Source organism: Lissotriton vulgaris, chromosome 2_1, assembly GCF_964263255.1.
Source record: "Lissotriton vulgaris chromosome 2_1, aLisVul1.2, whole genome shotgun sequence".
NCBI lineage: Eukaryota > Metazoa > Chordata > Amphibia > Caudata > Salamandridae > Lissotriton > Lissotriton vulgaris.
In genome coordinates this window covers 2,088,200,151-2,088,221,628 of record NC_141687.1, presented here as the reverse complement: position 1 = coordinate 2,088,221,628, position 21,478 = coordinate 2,088,200,151, and the positions used below count along the sequence as shown (strand labels likewise).

The following is a 21,478-nucleotide window of genomic DNA, read 5'->3' as shown; positions in this document are numbered from 1 at the left end:
TTAGCTTCGAGATTCCGTATGGCCTTTGGCTTTATCTGGGTGTAGTTGCTGCAGGCCTTGGAGTTAAGACCTGACCCCAGGTACCATAAACATATTTCATAAGGGTCCATCACAGATATCTGTTTGCAACAGTTCCATGCCATCACGGTTTAAATCCCGTCGGTCTAGGGGATGATATTTTCCTTGCAAATTGGAGAGTTGTTGTTGGAAAAGTCTGGTCAAAGATCTAGAGAAGCTTCGAATCAGCATCTGACGATGCAGAAAGAAAGGAAGAGGCATTCGCTGCATGGGTGGTTCTTATATGCGGCTCCACTTGTCACTCCTGGAGCGAAATGTCATTGGCACAGAGCCGCACGACGCTACCTACCACCATGCACGTCCGACACCTGCAGATTAGTCACAAGATGAGGAATCTGAGTTTAGAAGCCTCCATCAGAAACAAAGATCTTTACTAAAACAAGACCTAAAAAGAAGAGAACATTTCCCAGATGTCAAAACATATAGCCACACAACTGTGAGTTTTAGCGAGTTGGATAATATAGAAAACGGTATGAGTACAATCATTTTACGCATAGCTGAAGATAGCGAAGATCATTGTCTAAGCTCCAGAAAGGGATACTCTCAATAGAACATTTTTAAAGATGTTGTAGATTCTGCGTAATCAGATAACAAAACAAACAGTTGCGTAACCGTTTTGAATGTCCAAGAGCCACTTCAGTTTTAAAAATGTTCAGAGACGCATTTCCAGCAGACTGACCAACTGATCCGAGAGGGCTTGTTCATTCCTTGCGTAGTGACGGAGATATTAGTGGCTGAGCACAGTGAACACAGCTGTCGATTGTTATCCCATTTCTCACTTGGGGATAAGGTGAAAACCTCCCGTTATCAGTAGAGTACCAGTAGACCTGTCAGAGGCCGCCAGAAAATTACACTGACGGCTGAGGCGGACTTCAGAACCATTAGGAAGGCTTCCTGATACCGCGACGAGGCTGGAAATGGCTCCTCGAACTGTCAATCAGATTCCCTTTATACCCCAACATACCAGAGAATATTTAGTTACGATATCGGTCATGGGCAGCTGTGTGAGGCTGGGAGCAGCTGCATAATGCAACATTTATTTTTCTGAAGGGTATCTGCCGGAATGAGTTCAGCGGTCGATGCAATCAGTTCAGTCTGAAATCCGCGTTGTTTACCCGTGGTTATGATGACTAAAGCAATAACAATTGTCAGAAATAATTCAAAACTATAGCACTGGAACTGTAATGAGAATCGGTTTACATATAAAATCAGAATGTAGCTGTAAAATCCATATTCTAAAATTAAAGATTTTTTTTTCCGGCGGTGTCGAAAAAAAAATTATTTCATTGATTTTGTAGAGGATTCACAAAAAAATGTGACGCCCAATTGGTAATGCAAACGATGTCCTTGACAAGGCAAGACCAATTTAAGGGGCAAGAACGGTGCGTTGCACATCTTAGAAAAAGAAAAATTAATTTGCCTCCTGACTCTGCTACCATATATTATATTGCTTTCTTGAGAATAGAATATACGAAAAGCCTAAACATTTTTGTTTTTTCGATTCTTCTTGGCTCGTAGAGTATCCCTGAAACATTCTTTGAAAAGCTAAAGTTGCAAAACTGCAATCCCTAAATGTTTACCTTGTGTTTTTAAGGATGTGGTGTACCATAAAAGCCGCCTTGATGCTGGTGTGTTATACCTGACTCTATAATAAAAATGCTCAGGGGTATAGGTACACGCCCCTATCGCCACGGGAACATAACAAAAAGTGACGTTCATATGACGATAGGGGCCATGCCTTATGTACAAGGCAGCTTTAAGCCACTTAACGTGGCTTAACGCTGCCTTGTACATAAGGCACCCTTTCACACTATGTTTAGCGTGAAAGGGATGTGGAGTGGGTTTTGTGGTAAGCGTTCCACTGCAATATCATATCATATCATATATCACTTGTAAAGCGCGCTATTTGGCCGTGAGGCTCTCAAGGCGCTGGGGGACGGGGGGTGCTGCTACTGCTCGAAGAGCCAGGTCTTCAGGAGTCTTCTGAAGGCCAGCAGATCTTGGGTCTGTCGTAGCTGGGTGGGGAGGGTGTTCCAGGTCTTGGTGGTGAGGTGGGAGAAAGATCTGCCGCCGGCAGTCTTTCATGGGATGTGGGGAACTGTGGCGAGGGCGAGGCCGGCCCGTGGATGAGGAGCTTGAAGGTTATCCTCTTGTTGACGGGGAGCCAGTGCAGGTCTCTCAGGTGGGGTGTGATGTGGCAGGGGATGTCGAGGATCAGGCGTGCAGAGGCGTTCTGGTTGCGTTGCAGCCGTCTCAGTAGCTTGGCAGAAGTTCCCGTGTAGAGGGCGTTTCTGTAGTCCAACCTGCTGGTGACGAGGGCCTGGGTGACTGTTCTTCTAGTTTCAGTGGGGATCCACTTGTAGATCCTGTGGAGCATGCGGAGGGTGTTGAAGCAGGAGGAGGAGACGGCGTTGGCCTGCTTAGTCATGGAGAGGGTGGAGTCGAGGATGACCCCTAGGTTGCGTGCACGGTCAGTGGGTGTTGGGGCTGTTTCCAGTGTTGTCGGCCACCAAGAGTCATCCCAGGCTGAAGGGGTGGATCCGAGGATGAGGACCTCCATCTTGTCCGAGTTCAGCTTCAGTCGGCTGTTCCTCATCCATTTGGCGACGGCCTTCATTCCTTCGTGGAGGTTGGTTTTGGCGATGTGAGGGTCTTTGGTGGGGAAGAGGATCAGCTGGGTGTCATCAGCGTAGGAGATGATGTTAAGGTCGTGCTGTCGGGCGACGTGGGTGAGGGGTGCCATGTAGATGTTGAACAGCATTGGCCTGAGGGATGAGCCCTGCGGTACGCTGCAGATGATCTCGGTGGTGTTGGAGCGGAAGGGGGGGAGGCGGATGTTCTGTGTTCTGCCAGAGAGTAAGGATGTGGTCCAGTCCAGGGCCTTCTCTTGGATCCCGGCGTCGTGTAGGCGTGTTCGTAGTGTGCAATGGCAGACTGTGTCGAAGGAGGCTGACAGGTCCAGGAGGATGAGGGCTGCGGTTTCTCCATTGTCTAGCAGGGTCCTGATGTCATCGGTGGCGGCGATGAGGGCAGTTTCGGTGCTATGGTTGCTGCGAAACTCGGACAATGACCGGTCCAGGATGCTGTACTCCTCGAGGTAGCGGGTCAGTTGTTTGTTGACGGTTTTCTCGATGACCTTCGCCGGGAACGGGAGCAGGAAGATGGGCTGGAAGTTTTTGAGGTCCTTGGGGTCTGCCATGGGTTTCTTGAGTAAGGCGTTGATCTCGGCGTGCTTCCAGCTTTCCAGGAAGGTTGCTGACTCGAAGGAGATGTCGATTACTTTCCGGAAATGGGCTGTGATGGCTGTGCTGGCTTTGTTGAAGATGTGGTGGGGGCATGGGTCTAACGATGAACCGGAGTGGATGGTGTTCATGATTCTGCTTGTGTCCTCGTCATTGATGCTGGTCCAGGAGAGCAGGTGGTTGGTGCAGGTGGTGTTTGAGGGTGCGGAGGTCTCAGTGGTTGTCGGGGTTTTCATGACGTTGAAGCTGTCGGCAATCTTGTGGTGGAAAAAGGTGGCCAGCGAGTCGCACAGGTCTTGCGAAGTGGGACGTCGTTGGTGTTGGTGCTGGGGTTGGAGAGTTCCTTCACGATGTTGAAGAGCTCTTTGCTGTTGTGTGCATTGTTATCTAAGTGGTCTTTGAATGAGGCCCTTTAAGGGTGATGAGTGTCTGCTTGTGGCGTTCTTGTGGGCTGCGTAGCTGTCCGGTGTTTATTCGCGGAGCAAGTTTTTCTCCAGTTTTCAGCATGTTCGATTGGAGGCCTGGAGGTCTTTGGTGAACCAGGTGGCTTTCCTGCTGGTGTGGTTGTTTGAGGGTGTTTTGAGCAGGGCGAGGGTGTTGGCGCAGTCGTCAATCCACTGTCTGAGGTTGCAGGTGGCGGTTGCGGGCGGTGGTTGCGTGCGGTGGTGTCAGTGGGGTCAGCTCTGGGCGAGGTTTGTAGTTAGCTGATCTTCGGTGACTTTGCTCCAGCAGCGGTGAGGCATCTGTTGGGTGCAGTGGTGCATGGTAGGCTTCCTGAAGGTCAAGTGGATGCAGTGATGGTCGGTCCAGTGGGGTTCGGTGGTGTGGTTGAAGGAAACGTGGGGGCTTGCAAGGAAGATGGGGTCAAGCGTGTGGCCTGTGGCGTGGGTGGGTGCTGTCACGAGCTGTCTGAGTCCGAGGTTGGTGAGGTTGTTGATCAGGGGGGTGGAGTTGGTGTCATTGTTGTTCTTGAGGTGCAAGTTCAGTTCCCCAAGGAGGATGTAGTCCGTGGAGGCGAGGGCGTGTGTGCTGATGAAATCGGCTATGGAGTTGCTGAACTGTTGTCGGGGTCCGAGGTGTCTGTAGACGAGGTTTCCTCTGAGGGTGGTGTTGGGGTCGATGTGGATCTGGCCAGGTCTCCGTCAGGAAGGGGACGTCCAGGGAGGTTGAGTCGAGAAGATCCCAGAGTAATGGTGTGTTTGCGGGCAGAGCGGGTGTTGAGAAGGATGCATTTGAGGTAGTTGGCGTTTTTCCCGGGCGGAGGATTGGCGGGCGGATGCTGGTGAAGCTGCAGTTCTGGCAGTTGAAGGGTCCTTGGGTGTGCTTCGGGGTGGCCCGGTAGCAGGTGTGTTCTCATCCGGCGTTAAGTGCGTGGAGGGTGCTGGCATCGTAGTGCAGCCGGGCGTCTTAGTGTTCATGGGGTTCAGAGGTTCTGGCACTTGGCGTGGTCGAGGCGCGGACAGGCTTGCCTTTGGCGCACCAGCGGCGCGCCTGCTGTGCGCGTCCGCTGTGCGGCCATGCAGCGGCCACCCTAAGAAGGTGAGATGGGAGGGAGGAGTAGCTGGGAGGTGGGAGCGGGCAAATTGGAGCACAGGGGCAGAGCTGCAGGGAGGCAGCGGCGGAAATGGGTGGGCAGAAAGGAATGGGCATCGATGGAGAGGGCGCGGGATGGCACAGATTAGAGGGAGGAACAACGATCAACTGAGAACTAAAGGCACAATAGAGCTTAATAAAAGCAAAAAAAGAATTACAAAGCAAAAAGACCAAGGTTGACTGTAAAAGCACAGATTACAGTAAACATAGATCAATCCTACCATGAGCAGGAGCTGGGGGGGCCTCGAACCCCCTGGCAGCAAGCAAGGGCACGGGCACACACGCGGAGCTATGCGGTGTGGGGAGCGACATACCAAGAGTTGCTCTCACTGCTGCGCAGTTGGCGCCATAAGAAGGGGAGGTGGGAGGGAGGAGCAGCTGGGAGGTGGGAGCGGGCGAATTGAAGCGTGGGGGGGCAGGGCAAAGGGTGCATGAAGCAGCACACTTGAAAGTTACAAAATGGCATTTTAGGATTGGTTATGTGCAGGAAGGGACACCTTCCTATACATAACTAATCCTTCCCTGCACACAGACACCCTTGAACTCTGGTGCAAGGGTGCCTGCATTGGCGCGAAGTTGTTAAACTTAGCGCCATTGTAGGAGGAAACGCAAGGCTGCACCACATTCTTGTAAATATGGTGCAACCTTGTATTTCCAAAGTGGTGGAGCGGGTCTTAAACCCAGGAGGTTAACTACACGCTCCGCCACTTCCTCGTACATATGGGCCTCAGTTATTTCTACTAAAAACATTGTCCCCACTGTTTAGGAAACTGCCAAAACAGCGGATAAGAGTGTGCAAGTTTACAGACATCTGCTATAAATGACTTTATGTGATGCATAGGTTACAGTGAGAGTGTAATAAATCGACATGGATTTCGACTGACCTGTTTAGTAAAGGGTTTGGATGCTATAATATGTCCATAGTTCCTTAAAGAAGAATGAAGAATAACATACTCAAATTTAGTTTTCCTTACTGATGTAACGCTAATGCTATTTCAATTAATTTTCATTCGTATTTTGAGGTTGGGCTTGCAAAGTCCGGCAAGCACAACTTCAGGTAATGCAATGCAAGCATGTTCAGTAGGGGCGCAGAATGCTGCCCTGGGCTCAATACAGGAAAAATAATTAACCCCATCTCAGTGGGTAGATAGTAACGAAAACTGCCAACATTGAGCTTACTGATCCAGCACACTCCTGGCTACACTAATGAAAACCATGCTCCTGTATCAATCTCTTTATTCCCTTGTAACCCTCCACCATTCCCTGAATATCTCTTCCTTGTACACCTTAGCACACTAACCACCACTATCCTCTCTGCTGCCAGATATTATCTGTATTGTTTTCTTCTTCCTCTCAGTCATCACTGGTGGTTGTTATTTCTTACAACCCCCTCTATCACTTTTATCCTACATATATCTTCAATTCCCGCAGCTCTTTCCTACTCCTCCTGTATCTCTACATCATCTCTTCTGTTTCTCACCTCTACTCTCCACTCGCTGCTTCTGTACCTTGTACTTTGCACATGTCCCATTTCTCACCTGTGTCTCCACGGTTCCAATGGGTTACAAAAGCTGCACTCTAGCTATACCTTCATCTCTCTTATAGTTTAAATGACTCACTCTTGTGCATTTTAACTCCCCCCCCTACACTATGGTCTCTTCACTCGCCTACATGTTCCCATTCTCCGATATATCTCCGTATCCATCTGTATCTAGTTGCTTTACACTTACTGACACTTGCATCTGGCTAGCTGTGGAGTCAATGAAAAGATAGAGACTCAGGTACGCTTAGTAGATTATTTATTATCAAGACGGAGCGCCGGGAATACACTTCTGCTCTGCTCTAACGGTAGGCGCCAATGGTTACAACGGCCGCCTTCCGTTAACGCCTGACGTATTTCCTGTCCCGCCTAGCGGAACGCTGACGCGCTGACGCAAGTGCGTCACCACATATCTCCCCCCTTTACACAGCAAAATTTTAATTTTAAAGTTCTTACTTCCAGTTCATGTCAAAGTCTTTGAATCTCTCTGGTGTCTTCACTTCTCTTCCCCTTCTGGTTCTCACCTTCGTCAAACCCTCTCTGCACTCGTGTTCCTCGCTCTCTCTGATCAGTGTACCACTCTTGTCCTTCATGTCCTTGCTCCCTTCTCCGTTACTTTCTCTTCCTGATTCTCCTTTCTCTCCTGCTCCGTTGCTCTCCTCTGCCATCTCCTGCTGTCCTACTTCTACTTCCACGTCCATTCCTCTGTCACTTTCATCTCTTCCACTGTATTCGCCATTCTCCATACCCTCCTCCACGTCACTTTCCACTTTTATCCTCCTGCTGCACTTTGCCATCCTGTCCTGTGACCAAACCCTTCCGTCACTTAGCAAGGCAGACCTGTCGTACGGTTCCAAGACTTGCAAAGGCGACGAAAACTTGCTCTCACCCTTTTTCTTATGGACTGCCAGTTTAACTCTAACCCAGTCCCCCTTGTCCAGTTCCGCTTCTTTCACTTTGTGGTTCTTGTTGAAGTGATTAGTGTACATTTCTTGAGCTCTTTCTAGGTTTCGTTTTACAATCGCCGGGGACCACTTACTTTGTATCACCAGCTTCCTCCATGCCAGATTGTCCTTGGTGAACGCTTCTCTCCCTCGCAATACTTTGAACGGGCTGTACCCGGTGCTCCCCGGGGTGATCCTGTACGCCCATACCATCTTCTCCAGTTCCTTCTCCCAATCCAACCCGTCGTTGATGGCCGCCTGGATGGTTCCCATTATGACGCGGTTGAACCGCTCCACTTGGCCATTACCTGCTGGGTGGTATATGGGTGGATGTTTAACTACAATTCCATTCCTTTCAGTGAAGGATGTCCATCTCGTTGATGTGAACTGAGGACCGTTATCACTCACGATGATCCTGGGTATGCCTTCTCTCAGGAATATGGACTGTAAGAAGTTCACCACCGCCTCAGTGTCCATGGTTTCTTTAACTTCAATCTCGGGCCATTTGGAATACTTGTCCACCAACGCCACCACGTACTTCTGAACCCCTGCTTTGTTCTGGACTGGCCCCAAGATGTCTACTGACAGCACTTCCCACGGGCCGTCCGGTATGGGAAACTTCCCCAGGGGTGGTCTGATCATGGTTTGGGATTTGTCTGCCTTCGCACAGGATTCACATTTCCTCACGTGCCTTTCGATTTGCATGTCCACCGCTGGCCACCAGTAAGCCTGTCTGGCTAGGGCTTTGGTCTTTGTGATGCCCTGGTGTCCTTCATGCAGCAACCCCATCAGACGTTCCAATATTCCTTTCGGTGGTATGACTTTGTCTCCTCTCAGGAGAAAGATGGAGTCTTCCGCCAAGGACAGCTCATCCCTGACTTCCCAATATCTACGGAGTTCCTCTTTTAGGTGCCTCTTCTCCGGCCATCCGTGGACAATGTATCCTTTAATGGCTTCTAATTCCTCATCCTCTTTGTACGCCTCCTCCCAGTCTTGTCGACTTATCGCCTTCTCTGTCTCCTGGATGGTGGCCACCACATATCCTGCCCATTCCCGATCTTCGAGGTCACTCCTCACTTCCATGGCAGCTGCCCTGCTGAGAAAATCAGCGACTTTGTTTTGTGGCCCGGGAATGTGTTCTACGTCATAGAGAAAGTCTAAGAGACGCAGGGTCATCTTTGCGATTCTAGGCGTGGCGTGGTGGCCTATTAATATGTCCCCCCCCAACTTGTTCATCTCAAATGGCTAAGAACTTGGGGGTCAAGATGGACAAGGGGTTGACTATGAAGTCCCAGATCCTGGGGGTGTCGGGCATCTGCTTCGGCCTCCTTAGGATGCTGCGGAGGTTTCTTCCCCTCTTATCGGAGGAGCACAGGAAGCTGACTGTGCAGGCCCTGATAGGCTCTAGGCTAGATTACTCAAACGTTCTGTACCTGGGCCTGCCAGAGTACCTGCTACAGCGGCTCCAAGTTGTGCAGAATGCTGCGGCAAAGGCGATTTTTGGCTTGAATAGACGCGCTAGTGCAGCGGGCTTGTTGCAGACCCTGCATTGGCTCCCAATCCGCAAGCGGATCGCCTTTAAGGCTTTGACCCTGACCTACAAGGCCCTCCATGCGACGGGAGCAAAGTACCTCCAAAAGAGACTTGCCTTCTACCGTCCGGCTCGTTCTGAGGTCAGAATCCCTGTTATTGGTGACTCCATCTACATCAACCTGCTTTACTACATTCACTCTCCCCTATTACTCGATGGTCATCTGTATCTAGTTGCTTTACATTATCTGTTTTATACCTTTCGCTCTGCCCCACTCACCCCTGTATCACTCTATCCATCAGTATCTAGTTGCTTTATATTATCTGTTTTACACCTTTCGCTCTGCCCCAATCACCCTCACACCTGTATTACTATATCCATCTGTATCTAGCTGCTTTACATGATCAGATTTAAACCTTTCACTCTGCCAACTCACCACGTATCACTCTGTCCATCTGTATCTAGCTGCTTTACATTATCTGTTTTACACCTTTCGCTCTGCCCCACTGACCCCTGTATCACTCTATCCATATGTATGTAGCTACTTTACATATCTGTTTTACACCTTTTGCTCTGCCCACGTACCCCTGTATCACTTTGTCCATCTGTATCTAGCTGCTTTATATTATGTGTTTTGCACCTTTCGCTCTGCCCAATCACCCCTGTATCACTCTGTCCATCAGTATCTAGTTGCTTTATATTATCTGTTTTACATCTTTCGCTCTGCCCCACTCACCCCTGTATCAATCTATCAATCTGTATCTAGCTGCTTCACCACGTATCACACTATTCATCTGTATCCTGCTGTTTTACATCCCCCGCTCCTGTTTATCTTCCTATACATCTGTATCTAGCTGCTTTAGTAGTAGTAGTAGTAAACACTTTATTCGGTAACCAGGTACCATCAAAAGTGCATATGTGCAAAATATTACAAGAGATACATCATAAAACCATTTTAAGACATGCCGCAGCACAATTCATAAAAAAACAACACTTTTCAAATATTAATTTTCTTCAGCCATTATTTATGTGCAAAATAGGACGGAAAATCCAGGAGAACTATGTGCCAATTGAGCAATAAATACATAAAAACACATGCAAATTATCTTCCAGCTAAATGTATAAAATCAAATATTGATAAAATCAAACAGGCATTAAAAATTTCACCTAGTCTTTAGGGGCACAATCAGCAGTCGCCCATGTTTGTGCCATCCCGCCTGTAAAAAGTTAGCTGCTTTACCTCTCACCCATACCACTTAGATCTCATACCCCCGACAATTGCACCTTTGCATAATTTCTTGTATTGCTTCACTTTCACGTATCTCTACCCCTTCAACTCACTACACTCTACCTTTCACCATCCATCACTCTCCCCTGTACCGCTGTGCTCTCCTTCCCCTCCTACCATTCTCTCCTTTATATTTCTAGTCTGTCATTTCTCTTAACTCTCATTTCTCCCCTTTTTCTCCTATATTGTGTCACTCCACCTCCAGTTTCTTTCCCCTGATCATGTCTCCCCAGTTATCTAAAATATGCTCTGGGTTATCCCAGACTGGGATTATCCCCAGGGTTATCCCCAGGGTTATCCCCAGACTTTTTGCTTCTTCCTCCCTTATTTTTCCTGACCCGTGGTTGAAATGAAATGAAAAATTCCACTTATATAGCGCATAACTGCCCGGAGGCCTCGCAGCGCTGGCTGTTGGCAATAGGACTTTGGGCACTTTACCACTGCTGATCAGTGCTAAAGTGCATATGCTCTCTGTATAAATTGTTATTGTGATTGGTTATCCATGATTGGCATATTTGTATTACCAAGAAGTCCCTAGTAAAGTGCACTGAGTGTGACAGGGTTGGTGATTCAAATGCTACTCGTGGGCCTGCAGCACTGATTGAGCCACCCACATGAGTAGCCCTAAAATGGTGTCTCAGGCCTGCCACCACAGTGCCTGTGTGCAGTCTGTGAACTGCCATGTCCTCCTGGTCAGTGTTCCCACTGACCAGGACTAACCCTTCGCTTTCTCTGCACATTGGTCACCCCTATGGAAGGCCCAAGGTACCCCACTGGTCAGGGTGCAGTGTACGTGAAAGGTAGAACATGTACTAGTGCAGGTGACATGCTCTGGTAGTGAATTACAGCCATTTTTGTTTTTCACTATTGTAAGGCTATCTTGCCCATAGGCTATCATGGGGAATGCTGGCTACAGTGGATACCTGCATATCTTCCCATAGGAGCAAGATAGAAAATAAAAGTCTGGTATCTCTGAACTCAGAATTTAATAACCCATATTTTAGGAAGGATTGTTTTTAAATCCTGTGTTTGAAAACAGCACTTTTGGAAAGTGTCTGCTTTGTTGTCTGACCTTTCTGTGTGCCTTTGGCTGTTTGTGACTTGACTGTCTGGATTGTGAGTGATAGGGCTGGGGGATTCCAGGGGACGGAATGAGTCTGCCCAGTGGTGACTAGAAAGATCTGCATCTCGATGGGAGGGAGGACCTGAATACGACTGTGCCTGCCCCCCACAGTGCTGGCTCCACCCCCTGTGGTGTGTCTGAGGTCTCTGCCCTGCACTGTGAAAGGAGAGAAGGAATCATTTCAACAAAGTGCTCCAGGGCTGTGCTTTCCCTCCACAATGCTGGCTCCACCTACTGCGGGCGTCTGATGTTTCTGCTCTGCACTGTGAAAGGAAAGAAGGAGTCATGTAAACGGAGTGCTCCAGAACTGGTTTGGACCAGGCTCAGAACCGTCCTGCGCAAAGGGAACAAAGACTTTTTGGAGTATAAGTACAGGACCCCAGACCCCTGAACTTTAGATCATCTTTGAATTAGGAACGAACCTCTGCCAAGGATTAAACTGGAAGACTGAAGAAGGAAGATTGTCCTGCTGCTGCTTTGCTGGACTGACCTGAAGTTGCTTTGCTGCCAAGGAGAGGGGAACGACTTTGCTTTGTCAATCAATCAATCAAATAATTTGTAAAGCGCACTACATACCTGCGAGGGTTTCAAGGCGCTGAAGGGAGGGGGGGAAGGGGGTGCTGTTGCTACTGGTCGAACAGCCAGGTCTTGAGTTGTCTCCTGAAGGATAGAAGGTCTTCGGTTTGTCGTAGGAAGAGGGGGAGGGTGTTCCAGGTCTTGGTGGCGCGTTGGGAGAAGGATTTGCCTCCGGCTGTGGTTTTACTGATGCGTGGGATGGTAGCCAGCGAGAGGTCTACGGGGCACAGTTTCCTGTTGGGTACATAGAAGGAGAGTCAGCTGTTGAGATAGGCTGGGCCAGTCTTGTGGAGTGCCTTGTGTGCGTGGATCAGGAGCTTGCAGAAGATTCTTTTGTCGACAGGGAGCCAGTGCAGGTTACTCAGGTGGGGGGTGATGTGGTCGCGGTGCGGGACGTCAAGGATCAGGTTTGCAGAGGCATTCTGGATTCTTTGCAGCCTGTTGATGAGCTTGGTCAGGGCTCCAGCATAGAGGGTGTTTCCGTAGTCGAGTCTGCTGCTGACTAGGGCCTGGGTGACTGTTTTCCTTGTGTCTGTCGGGATCTATCTGTAGATCTTCTGGAGCATGTGGAGGGTGTTGAAACAAGTGGAGGAGACAGTGTTGACTTGTTTGGTCATGGTGAGTTTCGAGTCCAGGATGACTCCCACATTGTGTGCATGGGTGGTGGGTGCGAGGGGTGTCCCCTGTTATGCGGGCCACCAGGAGTCGTCCCATGCTGAGGGGTTGGGCCCGAGGATGAGGATCTCTGTCTTGTCTGCGTTCAGTTTGAGGCGGCTATGCTCCATCTATTCAGCGACGGCCTCATTCCCTGGTGGAGGTTGGATTTGGCGATGAGTGGGTCCTTGGTGAGGGAGAGGATCAGTTGCATGTTGTAGGCGTAGGAGATAATGTTGAGGTCGTGCTGTTGGGCAATGCGTGCGAGATGCGCCATGTAGATGTTGAACAGCTGAGGGAGGATTCCTGCGGGATGCCGCAGATGATCTTGGAGGCTTTGGATCAGAACGGGGGAGGCGGACTCTCTGGGTTCAGCCGGAGAGGAAGGAGGAGGTCCAGTCCAGGGCCTTGTCTCAGATCCCTGTGTCGTGGAGTCATGTGCGTAGTGTGCTGTGGCAGACAATGTTGAAGGCGGCGGAGAAGTCCAGAAGGATGAGGGTCGCCATCTCGCCGTTGTCCAACAGGGCCCTGATGTCGCCTGTGGCGGCGATGAGTGCCGTCTCGGTGTTGTGGTTGCTGCGGAAACCTGACTGGGAGGGGTCAAGAATGCTGTTGTCTTTGAGGTAGCGGGTGAGCTGGATGTTGACTATCTTCTCGATGACCTTAGCTGGGAACAGAAGCAGGGAGATGGGATGGAAGTTTTTCAGTTTGCTTGGGCCCGCCTTGGGTTTCTTCAGTAGGGCGTTGATCTCGGCATCTTTCCAGCTCTCAGGGAAGGTTGCGGTCTCGAAGGAGAGGTTGATGATGTTGCGTAGGTGGGGTTCGATGGAGCTGCCGGCTGTGTTGAAGATGTGGTGTGGAAAAGGGTCAGACGTTGAGCCAGAGTGGATTGTGCCCATGCTCTTGATTGTGTCTTCGATGCTCATGCTGGCCCAGGTTGTCAGAGGGTCGTAGTCGGTGGGGTGTGGTGGTTCCTGCTTGTTGGCGCCTGTAGGTGTCATTCGGGGATTGAAGCTGTTGTGGATGTCAGCGATCTTGCTGTGGAAGAAGGCGGCGAGGGAGTCGCACAGGCCTTGCGATGGCGGGATGTCATTGGCGTTGGAGTTGGGGTTGGCGAGTTCCTTCACGAGGTTGAAGAGCTCCTTGCTGTTGTGTGCATTGTTGTTGAGGCGGTCTTTGAAGGAAGTCGTCTTGGCGGTCCTGATGAGGTAGTGGTGGTTGCGGATGGCGTCTTTGAGGGCTGCACGGCTTCCAAGCGACTTCTCGCTAAGCCATATTTTCTCCAACTTCTGGCAGGTACGCTTGGATGCATGGGTTCCGGGATGAACCAGTTGGCTCTCTTACTGGTGTCTTTGAGGGTTTGTTTTTTCAGTGGGGCTAAGGTGTTGGCGCAGTCGTCCATCCATCGTCTGAGGGTGTGTGCGCCATCGTCGGGGTTGGAGGGGTTGGTCTATGGGTTGAGTGCAAGGTTTGTCTGTAGTTCTACTTCGGTGATTCCGCCCCAGCAGCGATGGGGGATCTGTAGGGTGTGGTGATGTTCGACTGGTTTCCGGAAGGTGAAGTGGATGCAGTGGTGGTCGGTCCAGGTATGTTCGGAGACGTGGCTGAAGGAGACGTGTGGCTTTGAGGAGAAGATGGCATTGAGCGTGTGTCCGGCGATAGGGGTCGGCGACGTGATGAGCTGCTCCAGTCCGAGGTTGGGGAGGTTGTCTATCAGAGTGAATGAGTTGCTGTCGTTGTTGTTTCTCAGATGGAAGTTCAGGTTTCCGAGGAGAATGTGGTTGATGGAGGTCAGTGTGTGCGTGCTGATGAAGTCAGCGATGGCGTCGCAGAATTGTGGTCGGAGTCTGGGTGGTCTGTAGATGAGGGTGCCTATTAGAGTGGTCTTGGGGCGTGTTTGTGTGTGGAGCCAGTGTCCCCTTGCTTGAAGGAATCTCCAAAGGCCTGAAGAAGAGCTGGCTCCCTGTTAAGAACTCGCAGGAACAAAAAGACTTCACCCCCAGCTTCCCTGAACTCTGCTGAGAGAGTTCTGTCCTTCCTGGAGTGCTCGACCCAGCCCAGGGGCCTCTGGAAGTTGTGCATGTGTTGGGAAGCTGGAAACCAAGATTTTAAAGACTTTCTGCAAGTTTTAACGCATTGGTCGCTTGCGGAGCACATCCCCGTCAGTGCGAGGATATTCCCACCGCTACAAAGGCCAAGATTGTCGCAGCGCCTGTTGTGGCTGCCAGAGTCGTCGCATCCTTCATTTGCGGGACGCACCATTCCGGTGCGGGAAGATTACCATCGGTGCCAGTATTGTCGCAGCTCCTAGAGGGCTCCTTGTCACAAACGCTCCGCGCATCTTCCTGAATGATGCCCCCTTTTGAAAGGAATGGGCCATGATCGCGTGGCATTGCACCCGCGACTGGCTCGTGTTAATAATAAAAACAGCACTGAGACTCTCGGAGGCACTGATGGTAGAAATTCAGGAGACAGAGTCGAATTTCAAGGCCACAGGCTTTAAGAAGAAGCTGGACGAAATCAATAAAGAGTTGAATGAATACAAGGAGACCGTATGCAATCAAAGGTCACAAAGTTCCAGAAAGACTTAAAGAAATTTGAATTTGAAAAAGTTTACCCTTACTCTGCAGCTACCTTTACTCCACCAACAAGGAACCCTAGCAACACTGACCATTCGGACGAGGATTCCTTGGATAGCAGCGGGTCCAGTAACGGTTCCTTCAAACAGGGCAGGGAAAGGGGCAACAGGGGCAACCGTAGCAACAGAGGGAGACCGGGCTACTTCAACCAACAACAAAGATGGCCACTACCCCCACAGATGGGAGGAGCTGCTCATCAATTTCCCTTTCAACAACCTCCTTTCCCGATGATTCGTTGGAATCCAGGATTCATGCAACCACCGGGTTTCCCTAACCAATACCAACAGCCTTTTTTAGAGAGGGGAAGACGAGGAAGAGGGAAGAGGAGAGGGACCAACCAGGTATCCTGGGAAGACGACCATCCCGTGGGCAACCATACACTCAGTAAGAACCCACAACCAGGAACGAGCGGGCTGTGAGCCTTATAACCAATCTATCGGACAAGATACTGACCACGACTGAAACCAAGGTTCGTGAGAAAGGCCTAGGGTTCGTACCCACAGCCCGCCCAGACAAATTTAAGCTCCATTGTGAGCTGGCGGCTTTTTTCCGAAAACTCAAACTCAAGTCATTTTTTGAAGGAAAAGAAGACCCGAACGAAGCAATTCGCAAAGGAGACAGCGGATTAAGACTGGACTCCACCTTCACACCTCCACCGCACACAGTCCCAGCAGCCATCACTGCTTTTGAGCAAGCTGTATTTCAAGACCTAGAACTTGTCAGGACCCAACTACCTTTGGAAACTTCAGTACTACGGAACATCAGGCACTGCAGAGTCTCCAGAACGATCCGGATATTACCACCAAACCGGCGGATAAGGCGGTGGCTTTGTGATACAAAACACAGCGGACTATGACAAAGCTTGTCAGGTTCTTCTTGATGACCGGAAAAACTATACCCCTTTATTCAGGGACCCAACTCGGAACTGAGGGCACGGATCACCATCCTAGTCAGAAGGGCGGAGGAAGACGGGCAACTGTCTAAGAATGAGGCAGACTTTTTAAGTACCAACGAGAGTGGGATCCCATATTTTTACACCTTACCAAAGACACATAAAAACAGGATGCCCCCTCCAGGACGACCCATCGTCTCTGGCATAGGTTCCCTGTTGGAACCTTTGTCACAATTTTGTGATCACTATCTAAAACCAATTGTACAAAACACACCTACCTATCTCAAGGACACAAAAAGCCTACTCCAACTCCTTCAAGACCTCACTTTCACCGAGCACTCGGTGACACTCGTTACCTTAGACATCGAGAGCCTTTACACCAGGACGACACCATCAGAGTCCTGGGGGAAGCTCTGGATACGGTGATCTGGAATTACCAGACATCCAAGTAATTAATCATTGATTGTGCCACACTAGCATTGAAAGAGAATTTTTTCTCATACAAAGGACAGCTCTACCTCCAATGCACAGGTACTTCCATGGGTAGGACTTTTGCCCCTAGTGTGGCGGGTCTATATGTCGCTAACTTTGAGGCGAAACATATCCTATCACCTAATGGTCCATTCAGGCCCGCAATACAAATATGAAAACGTTACATTGATGACGTCCTAATGGTCTGGACAGGCAATGATGAACAACTGACATCTTTCCTAATATGGAGCAACACTTTGGACCTAAACCTGAAATTCACTCACACCACCAGTAGAACAGAGGTGGTCTTCCTGGATGTAACAATCATGGTCATGGGTACCAGTCTATCAACCAAAACACACTACAAGCCAACAGCCAAAAACAATTTGTTGGAGTTCACGAGCTTCCACCCCCGCCCATTAAAGAGAACCTACCTTATGGTCAATACCTACGAATTAGGCGAAATTGCACCGATGTACGGGACTTCAAGGCGCAATCACTAGGCCTAACTGAAAAACTGAAATCAAGAGGTTACCCATTGGCTACTCTGAATAAAGGGTATAAGAGAGCGCGCAACCAACCTTGAGAAGCCCTCTTGGAGGACAAGACCAGCCCCTCCGAGGAGATTCCACTCACGTGTGTAACCACATATAGTAGTCTCTCCAACACGATGAAAAAATCCATAAACAAGAATTGGAAAATAATATCGAGCATCAAGAAAACTTGGGAAAAACCTTTATTTTCTTTCAAGAAAGGGCGCAGTTTGAAAGACGCATTGGTCCATACACGCCCCAGGGAGATAGCACCAGCAGCAACACGATCTGTGACAGATTCATGGGGTCTCCCAAGAGTAGTTTTCAAAAAGGAGGGGAGACGCGAGGACACTATTTACCACTCAAGAAGGTGGAAGGTCCAGTAGCAGCTCAGTGTCCGTACCGAGTACTAGAGATTCTAACAAAAAGGGGGTGCTGCACTGTTCCTGGAGAGAAATATAAGGAAGTGGGGAGGGGTTTTACCTGGCGTGACCAAGGGTGATTTAGTGATACCCTGGGGCATCCATTGTGTTGGATGTAATTGCCTCACACACCCCGAAGAGTGTCATGCTTCATCATCGGCGGTTGCTCCTCGTCGGGGAGGCGGTGCAATCCCCGACGGGCACACCTCAGAGAGGGGCTCTTTGGCGGAGATCTTTTTTCCAACTGCCTTTTGGTGAAGTGGGAGTATGTGGGCAGGATGGTATATTCCTGTGAATAGGTAATTAAAATGTAACAAGGGGTACCGGAAATGGATTTTTATTCTGGGGGTCCCCTAGCTACTGTTAAAAGGTGGGGCTAGTTACCTAGGTGTCAACTAATTATGTTGTGTGACCCTAGGAGAAACTAGAAGTGCATGTGGTCAACATGTTTCTCGCTAATGGTATGTTAACCGCGATTCTTCAGGACCAAAGTGAAAACAACAACATGCTAGTATCATATGTGTTGTGTTGGTTACCTTAGTGGATCCTCCTATGCCTACTAGACAAATGATGGAGGCCACATGAGTGGTCGGCGGGGCAGAACTGCAGAGTTGAGCCCTAAAAATGTGGCTCCAGTCTTCTGGTTCCGCGTTTCTTGACCTACCCTTAACCGCCGAGCTCGAGTAGAGTGACAGGGCATTTTCCATGCTCAAACTGTAGCGTATGCCACCTTACGACTCCTTCCAAATCCCTAACACTCGAACCAGGGAAAATATGGACGCAAAGAGGACATACCAATTGCAACTCACCCAATGTCATATACCTGATCACATGCCCATGTGATCTTCGCTATGTGGGTATGACGAGCAGGAAAGTTAAGCAGAGGATCTGCGAACATAGAAGCAGCATTAGGTGCAAAAAGGTCACCCCGAAAATGAGCAGGCACTTCCTTGAGAAAAACCATACCACCAACGACATGCGGTAGACTGTGAAAGAACAGCTGAACACTGGTAGCAACATCACCAATCGACTGTTCGAAAAAGAACAGTGGGTCTATAGATTGAGGACCCACCTTACTGGTCTGAATGATGTAATTCTGTGGAATTCTGTATTGAAATAATTCCCCACTGCACTGATAAAACCTCCCTTGTATATCAAACTAGGAAAGCCCATGGTTATCCCCGACAGACTAATGAAATCACACATTCTCTGTCAAATGCCAAGGCAAAACTCACCCTTAAACTTGTGTGGATGGTGAAATCTGATCTTACAATCTGCTGGTCATCAGGGGCAATTCACTACATACAGCGATGGGTATAGTGCACTATCGCCTAGACATTTGATTCCCACCCTTTGGGTAACAAACGTTATCCCCACCCTTTGGGTATTAAACGTTCACTTCTGCCACCTCTGCACTCCTATGTATTAGCAAAAATTATTGAATTCCACCAACTGTCACGTCTTTTATCAACGCCTCACCAATGGACTACAGCTCTGTGTCATTTACAAACCCCCAGCCCAATAAAGCTAGCGTATTTTGAATCTGACGTCCACCATGTGGATATGTGAACTATCGCTCTAGACTTTTTGAGTATGTTGGTACCATGTGACATGCTACTTAGGCAACGACAGTCTACATCATGAACTTTGGTCACGGGGACGGCCGAGATATGACGCAGTCCCATGTGACCTCCGACGTCACGATTCAATCCTATCCCCTATTCAAGCTATGAAACTCCGCCTACCAGCTGCGCGACCGCGCCCCCGGAAACAGCCGCTCCAATCAAAGAATCACTTAAAAATTATCCCGCCGGCGCCCGCTCTTAATCGTCGGGTCCGGTCTGAGGGTATTGCAGGTATACAGAGGGTGCCTAGCGTCGAGGGCGTAAGTAAAGGCTTGAACTTTGACGGATCACATTCTGACAGCATGTTGCTAAGCTAAGTACTATTCTGTCTGTTTTCCGACTCGTTTTTCCCCTTTTTCTTAGTTTATCAAGGGTGTGCTAATTACGCTACCACCCCCCTCCCGTGACCCATGGTGTACCATGAACACACCATATAAGTGAGACATTTAAAATTTTATTTTATTAGTGACAGGACCACATCCTATTCGGTCCATTGATCCGTAATAGAAACATGAGTTTCCTTTTTTAACTCACAACCACAACAATTTTATTATCTTCACGTGTAGCTCGCCACACTTCCCAGCGACTAGTGGTTAGCTACCCAGGGACTGAGGTTGGTGTTAATGATACGGTAATGCCACGGTAATGCCACCACCATTGTCCACCCTCAAAGAATGGAGCACCATGGATTTACTTATGTAAATAAGACCTACCACTAATTGTCTGTTTTGTCTTATATGTATGTCTATGTCCCTTTATTCCCATAGGTGCTGAAGCCTCCTAAACCAGGAGTAATTGGGAAGAGAATTCTCTTTCCTTTTTTCACACTTTTATTCACAAATTTTCACGCTTCGCGTCCCTAGGTAAGGGTGGGCCTTAGCGTGCCCATACCGCCAGGGTTTAGTACACCTTTTATTAGTCCTGATGAATGCCTGGTAATTTTACACCGTTTCAAAGGCAGAAACATGTTGACTGACAAATAACTAACTTTGGAAATAACCACATAATTAATTGTGGACTACTTTCCTACACTTAATTTTAAATGTATGTCCTAGTGATCTGATAATAAACAATTTGTTGATACACTTAAGACATCTTTTTAATCCCCTCACTATATAATAATTTACTTTCACTGCATGCCCGAACTCACAAAACCCGCTCCGCAGTAAATCTGGCGTCGAAGCACACTAAAGAGGCACTCTGCCTCTTTAGTGGGGCCCAATGATGAAGCATGTCACCACTAGGTGGTGAGTGAGGGCTTTCCTAACTGATCTAAGTGAGGCCAGTTTTTTTGTTCTCCTGCTCCTGTTTGTGGTTTCTCAAACACCAGAGGACACTGTTTTGTTGTTTAAACAGACTTAACTGGGGAATAAGAGTGTTCCATAACTCTCCCTATCTCTCTTTTTGTTGATATACAGTATTGTCGCAGAGCCTGTTGTCATTGGGTGAGATCATTGCACCACTAGCTTGATGGAGATCGTCGCCGCCCCGAATATCTTCGCATCTTACCTTTTGCGAGCCACTTCCACAAAACCTGTGCACCGGAATCCACGCAAGGTATTGCATCCTTCCCCATACAGACCGGAGTCACCGCATCACGCCCGCTACGTCCAGCGGGGTTGTAGTATTGCCTCTCCAGGGTCTCAGGAGTGACGCATCACTTGCTTTTCAACGCTACAGCTTTTACTTGGAACTTTTGTTGCATCAAAAGATACTGTTGGCTAAAACGTGATGCAACTGTGGATTATTTTAACACAACCTTAAGAACTGTTTTGAAACCATATACTTGAACTGTGTATGTTGGATTTTTGTTGTTTTGGTCTTGTGTAGTTTAGATAAAATACATTTATTTTTCTATACTGTTGTGGAGTCAGTTTGTGGTGTTTTCACTGTGTTACTGTGAGTGTTGGAACAAATACTTTGCACATTGCCTTTGATAAGCCTGACTGCTTGTGCCAAGCTACCAAGGGGGTGAGCAGGGGCTCTCTGAAGAGTGTTTCCTTCTTAACCTGACCAGAAGCAAGGGTCCCTATTTGGACAGTGGTACCCACCTCTGTCAACTAGAGACTACCAGTTCTAACATTGTTGGTCAGCAGTGGGATTTGAACTTGTATTTGTCCTAGACCCACAGTGACTGGAGTACATCTCTAGTGAGTGCAGACCACTACGCCACCGCATACTACGGTTGAGTTTTTTTGTTTTGATTCTATTTTTTTTTTTTTGGGTGTAAGACTTTATTTAAATTTGCCTTCAGTACAATATTTGTACATCTTATCATAAGAAACGTTTCATATTCAATCCCACTTCTGTACTGGTACACAGCTATT

At 48.7% G+C, this 21,478-nt stretch overlaps 1 protein-coding gene across 1 annotated transcript in view; it reads right to left on the bottom strand.

The window, feature by feature from the left end:
• LOC147733753 (protein unc-13 homolog B-like) overlaps positions 1 to 21,478 on the bottom strand; it is a 1,057,263-nt gene that overhangs the window by 130,697 nt on the left and 905,088 nt on the right. The gene's annotated exons all lie outside the window — the stretch shown is intronic.